Below are 6,513 nucleotides of genomic sequence, written 5' to 3'. Positions count from 1 at the left end.
TATTTTGTAACACTGAGACTGGTTTTATATTCCAAAGTTTTATTAACTTAATTTGAATTCAACATGTGCCTGGGTGGTATCTCAACACACATCCCCAGAGGTTTAATTGGGCCTCTAGAATAAATCCAGTGATGCAAGCCCCTTTTCCCCCCCCAACACCCCGGCCACGTCTACTTGATCCATAACCTGACACAATGAACAGATTAGTTACACATATTTCTTATCTGTACATCATGAAAGTCACCATCATTGTATACATATGGTGTTCATAAGTGTGTGCCGGTAGCTGCTTTTATCTTGCTGCATGAATGTTCTTGTACTGACACAGGAGAAGACGCTTGAAGGTTTTCTTGAAGATGTTATTACACAGTGCACAGCAGGCTAGGTTCATGGCACTGTTGATGTAACAGAACCAGTATCCAATAGCCCAGGCTGTGCTGGGGATGCAGGCTGAGCAAACAGCGTCAATGAGCACCATGATATCGTATGGGGCAAACATGATGATAAATGCCATGACAATAGCCAGGACGGTCCTAGTCACCTTCTTCTCTCGGTATACAGCTCCCTTCCTCTTCTTAGCAGGGCTATTGGTCATTGAAATGATCTTATTGCCCTCTCTGATCTCTCTGTTATTCCCATCCTTGCTGCTGGCACCTGGCACTATTCCTGTCGTCACTTTTATGAGATTTGCTAACTATCTTTCTACACCAGAGTTTGGTGTTCTCCATCCTGAAATGTTTTGATGGGACCACACTGGGGGAAGTTGACTCATTGGAGAGCTCTTTCTCCTCTCCTTGACCACAATTGTCAGTCATTATTTCACCACCTAGTTGGACATTCTGCATTTTGACATGCGGTAAACCGTCAGAAGCATTTGGAATGTTGTTATTCGGTCCATTCTGTTGTCCTTCACCAGCGAGGGTGGAATGATTCCCTTGCTTGATTGAGGCTCTATTTTAACTTCCTTTATTCGACTCTTGCTGGCACGTGATATTAGCACAGCCAAAACCACCATGAAGATATCATAGACATAGATGGTAACTACAGCTAAGACAAAGGAGACCGCTGGCTTTGGGAAGAGCTGTACGTAACACTCACCCTCACTAACTGTCCGCTCCCCTACGATGAACTGCCAGAACAGAATGACAGGAGCACACAAGATAAACGAAAACACACAAACAGCTGCGATCATCATCCCTGCCACCTTCGCTGTTCTCTTCACAGGGTAGCTAAGGGGTTTTCTCACACAGAAGCAGCGGTCAACGCTGATGATCATGAGGTTCATGGCAGAGGCGAGACTGACAATATAAGCGACAGTAAGCCATAAATCACAAACCAATGGGCCCATCGGCCAGTATCCAAATACAATGTAAACGGTGCACAGATTCATAGGGAATGCGCCAATAATCAAATCAGAACAGGCCAAGCTGAAAATAAAGTAGTTGTTGATAGTTTGTAAATGTCTGTTTGCTGTGATAGAAACAAGAACCAGAATGTTTCCAATAATGGTCACCAAACTTAAAGATCCTGTCACAATCACAATGAAGACCACTTCGACCGTTTTGAAGGAACTTCCTCTTTTAGTGTCAAACAAGCTTGTTAGGTTGCTGAGCGATTCATTAGGCTCAGTTGAGTTTGTCATCATTTCCCTCTGAAATGTTATTAGCACGGGCGAGGCCTAAGTGTAGAAGAGAAAAGGGAAATGATGAGGAAAGAGATTTCAGATGTTTTGCGGTTAGAAGACAACTAGTCGCCATAGTAAAGTTCTACCAGCAAGGACGTACGAAGCTATCTGCTCTTATAAACTTGAAAATCTTTGCCAGTAGGTCACGGTTTTCAAGAGGAATAATTTCATAGCCCACTTACTGTACAAAATATTTTGAGTTGAAAGTTAATTACATGTGTCAAACTGCATGGAAATGATAAAAGCAAAATACTGCGGATGCTGGAAATCTGAAACCAAAGCACAAAATGCTGGAAAAGCTGAGGAGATCTGACAGCATCTGTGGAAAGAGAAACAGAGTTGACGTTTCGAGACTCAGCAGGTCTGACAGCATCTGTGTGGAGAGAAGGAGTTGACGTTCCGGTCACTCCCCAAAGCCTGCCCACTCCTTGCCAAATTCTCGTTATTCCCATTGATTGATCTTAAGGCCGAGTCTTCCAAGGTCAAGGCAGTCACCTCAGTCTCAACATTGTACACTATCCGTTTTAGTTTTAATTTTGTTACGCTTAATCTAACCAATACATTTGTCCTTAGATCATTATTTATTTGATCATTTTAAAGGTTCAATAAATTATTTCCTGTAGCTGTCATGTTTCCTCCCTTGTCTCTGCTCCTCTCACACCCCCTGTTATAGACATCATTCCTTCACGGGCCTGGCAAGCACAGCATCAGAAGTCAGCCATTCAGCCTCTCAGGTTTACTCCACTATTCAGTTAGATCATTGCTGATTTGTGCCTCCACTGCATTTTCCTTCTTTTGATCCATTGTCTTTGAAATCCTTACCTCACACAAATACATCGATCTCAACCAGGAAAATTTCAATCTGTCCACCTTCCATGGCCCTTTGGTGAGACGTTTCCAGAGCGTAGACGGTGATGCGATGTGTTACACAAAATTCTTAAACATTCGCTTTTTATTGTTCGTTCATGGAATGGGGCATCGCTGGCTAGGCCACATTAATCATCCACCCCTAATACGAAAAACCCTTGGAATATCAGCACCTTGTGAATGAGGTATAACAGGGCCTCTACCTGCCTAGCTAATTCAGGATTAATACTAAATAGCCTTTCTGTCCCTGAGAGATTGATTTTATACTTGTAGAATGACACATTACCCCGTTATAATAAAAAAAGGCAACATTGTGTTATTTATGATGTTTTAGCATTTGCCCCATGGTAACTCTCAATGATTTAATTTCCAACTGTAACATTTAAATTCAAAGTGAAGGGATTTGTTAGCTTTTAACTCTGCAGAGTAAATCCATCTGAACTCTGACAGCTGATGGGTTTGGGGTAGGGGGATGTGGAAGGGAACAGTGAAGTCATTTGACCCATTCCAGCCCTAGAATCTAAAGGCCTTCTTCACTGCTGCCGCTGTGCATTGGTGGGTGGAGGCAGTGGTTGTTTAAGGTGATGGATGGCGTGCCGTTCAATCTGCCTCCATTTTCCTGGATGGTGTCGGGCTTCCTGAATGTCATTGAACCCACTCATCCCGACAAGTGGACAATGTTCCATCACACTCCTTTCTTTTGTCTTGTAGATGGTGGCCAGGCTTTGGGGAGTTGGCAAGTGAGTTACTCACTGCAGGATTCCCAGCATCCAACCTGCTCTTGTGGCCACATTATTTATATGGCAGGTCCAGTTCAGTTTCTGGTCAATAGTCACCCCCGGGATTTTGAGAGGAGGGGATTCAGCAATGGCGATGCCGTTGAATATCAAGGGGAGGTGTTTCGATTCTTTCTTCTTGAAGATGGCCATGGCCTGTCACTTGTGTGGCGTGAATGTTACTTGCCACTTATCCATCCAAGTCTGAATGTTGTCCAGGTTTTGCTGCATATGTACACGGGCTGCTTCAGCATCTATGGTTTCGCAAATCATACTGAATATCATGAAAGCATCAGCGAACATCCCCACTTCTGATCTTATGGAGGGAAGGTCATTGACGAATCAGATGAAGATGATTGGAGCGAGGACACTATCTTCAGTAATTTGTTTTTGTTCATTTATGGGATGTGGGCATCGCTGGCTAGGCCAGCATTGATTGCTCATTTTCAATTGTCCTTGAGAAGATGGTGCTGAGCTGATTTTTGAACCATTGCCTTCCACATGGAGCAGTTACACCCACATAGTTGTTAGGGAGGGAGTTCCAGGATATTGTCCCAGCAACAGTGAAGCAATGCTGATATATTTCCAAGTCAGAATAGTGAGTGGCTTGGAGGGGAACTTCGAGGTGCTGGTGTTCCCATATATCTGCGGCCCTTGTCCTCCTAGATGCTAGCAGTCATAGGGTTTGAAAGGTGCTGCCTAAGAAGTCTTGGTGAGTTCCTGCAGTGTATCTTGTAGATGGTACACACTGCTGCCACTGTTCATCGGTGGTGGAGTGAGTAAATGTTTATGGAAGGAGTGTCAATCAAGCAGCTGCTTTGACCTGGATAGTGTCAAGATTCTGGAATGTGTTGGAACTGCATTTTTCCTGGCAAGTGGAGAATATTACACCACACTCATTTCTTGTGTATTAAAGATGGTTGTCAGGCTTTGGGGAGTTAGCAGGTGAGTTACTAACCGCAGGATTCCTAGCATCCAACCTGCTCTTGTAGCCACAGTATGTATATGGCTTGGTCCAGTTCAGTTTCTGGTCAATGGTAAACCACAGGATGTTGGTAGTGGGGGATTCCGAAATGGTAATGCCATTGTATATCAAAGGGTGATGATGAGATTCTTCCTTGCAGGTCATGATCAATGCCTTATTCTTGTGTGGCCCGAGAGTTACCCAGGCCCAAGCAGGGACATTGTCTGCCAAAGCATGGACATTGTCCAGGCCTTATAGCATTTGGATATGGGCTGCTTCAGTATCTGAGGAGTCACGAATGGTGCTGAATATTGTTCAATCATCAGTGAACATGTCCACTTCTGACCTTATGATGGAAGGAAGGTCATTGGTGTAACAATTGAGGATGGTTGGGCTGAGGACACGACCCTGCAGTAGGTAGTGGAGCTGCGATAGCTGACCTCCAACAACCACAACCATCTTCCTTTGTGCAAGATATGACTCCAAGCAACGGAGAGCCTTCCCCTGATTCCCATTGACTCCAGTTTTGCTCGGGCTCCTTGATGCCACACTCGGTCGAATGCAGCCTTGATTCCAAGGGAAGTCACCCTCGCTCCACCTCTGGCATTCAGCTCTTTTGTCCATGTTTTAACCAAGGTTGTAATGAGGTCAGACGCTGAGTGAACCTGGTGGAAGCCAATCTGAGGGTGTGTGAGCACTTTCTTGCTAAGCACGTGCTGCTTGGCAGCACTGTTGATAACACTTTCCATCACTTTTCTGATAATCAAGAGTAGACTGATGCGGTGATAATTATCTGGGTTCGATTTGCCCTGCTTTTTGTGTACAGGGCATGTTTGGGCAATTTTCCACTTTGCTAGCTACGGAGTATAATCATTTTTATAATGTTTTTTCTATTTTGTTGTGAAGTAGGTTTATGGGTCTAGGCGTAGTTTTTCCTGTCTGCGTAATTTAATTACAGTTGGAGTCAAGCAGCCTGCAAGCTGGAAATTGTAAATGATGTTAGGCATTGAAATGTGCTTGAACTGCTCATGAGTAATCATGGATGCTGGTTTGGCATGTAAGGTGTGAAAGGAATTTGCATTTTTTTATATAACTGAATTAATCATTTGGATTTCAAAGGGATTTTAGTCTGTTTACAGCCAGCCAGATAAGCAAGGCTAAGGAGTGTGTTTATTTTTCTCAAAGGTCACTGACAATATTTACAACATGACAGTTTTTCTATTGTGAGGACAATACAGTTTAAAAGACATATGGAACAATATAATTTACATACTAAAGAGGCAGAAACATGTATAAAGCAGAATGAAAGGCTTTGTGAGGAGAGGGCCATGTAAAATCTAATGGAGGCATATGCAACAGCCTTCAAGAAGTCTCTAGATATTTGGGAATAAGTCTGCTATGTAAAGTAACTGAAGTTGGGGAAAGCCATTTGGAATTCCACAGTCAAGTAAATACTGTGTTAACTTGCTGGTTTTGTTTTAAATTTAAACTCTATTTTGGAATGTTGCCTTAAAGGGGGTGTGTAACTGGGAGTCAGGTTAATTAGGAATTTTAGGAATTGTGAGACCAATAAGTAATTGCAGTGTATGTGTTTGAAGTCTTATCTTTGTTCATAAATATTCTAATTTAATTTTTAAATGCTCTAAAGATTTTGGTGGACTCATTACTTCTGAATTCAGTGCACACATCTTCTCGTAATAAATACAAATGGAATAACTGCTGTGATAGAGCGACCAAGTATAACTTGTGGATTTGGTCCATCTGGCACTCATCATTTGCAACTTCATAACAAATTTGAGGCCCTTTGCAGGATATATGAAATTTTTTCATTGGTTTGGAGTTGGTGAATCTTAAGGTTACAAATTTGAGAAGCACATTTAATTCAGGACTTGGTATGAGGATTTTAAATAGTTGAGACTGCAAGAAATATCTGTATCCATGGCTGAAACTTTTTTGGAAGTAGGAGATATAACACTGATTGGGATACAAAAACTATCTAAGGTAAATTTAACATCATTGGTGGATAAGTTGAAGTTGAGTTTGCATGTAGAGTAAAAGAAAGCAAACATAGTTAAAGTGATAGCACTGAATTTGAAGTTTGAATGGATAGCTGAAACTAGTAAGTCATAGCTGGAGATAGTGAGACTTCAGTTACAAATGAGGAATCTTGAACTTGAACAAGCAAAGGAACTGAAGAAACTTGAGTTAGAGGAAAAAGAAAG

The 6,513-nt window shown here is 42.3% G+C and overlaps 1 pseudogene; it reads right to left on the bottom strand.

The window, feature by feature from the left end:
- Positions 1-292: 292 nt before the first annotated feature.
- LOC144695373 (muscarinic acetylcholine receptor M2-like) lies at positions 293-1,645 on the bottom strand (annotated as a pseudogene).
- Positions 1,646-6,513: the final 4,868 nt, after the last annotated feature.

Source organism: Cetorhinus maximus, chromosome 21, assembly GCF_964194155.1.
Source record: "Cetorhinus maximus chromosome 21, sCetMax3.hap1.1, whole genome shotgun sequence".
Classification (NCBI taxonomy): Eukaryota; Metazoa; Chordata; class Chondrichthyes; order Lamniformes; family Cetorhinidae; genus Cetorhinus; species Cetorhinus maximus.
This window is presented reverse-complemented; position numbering and strand designations above follow the sequence as displayed.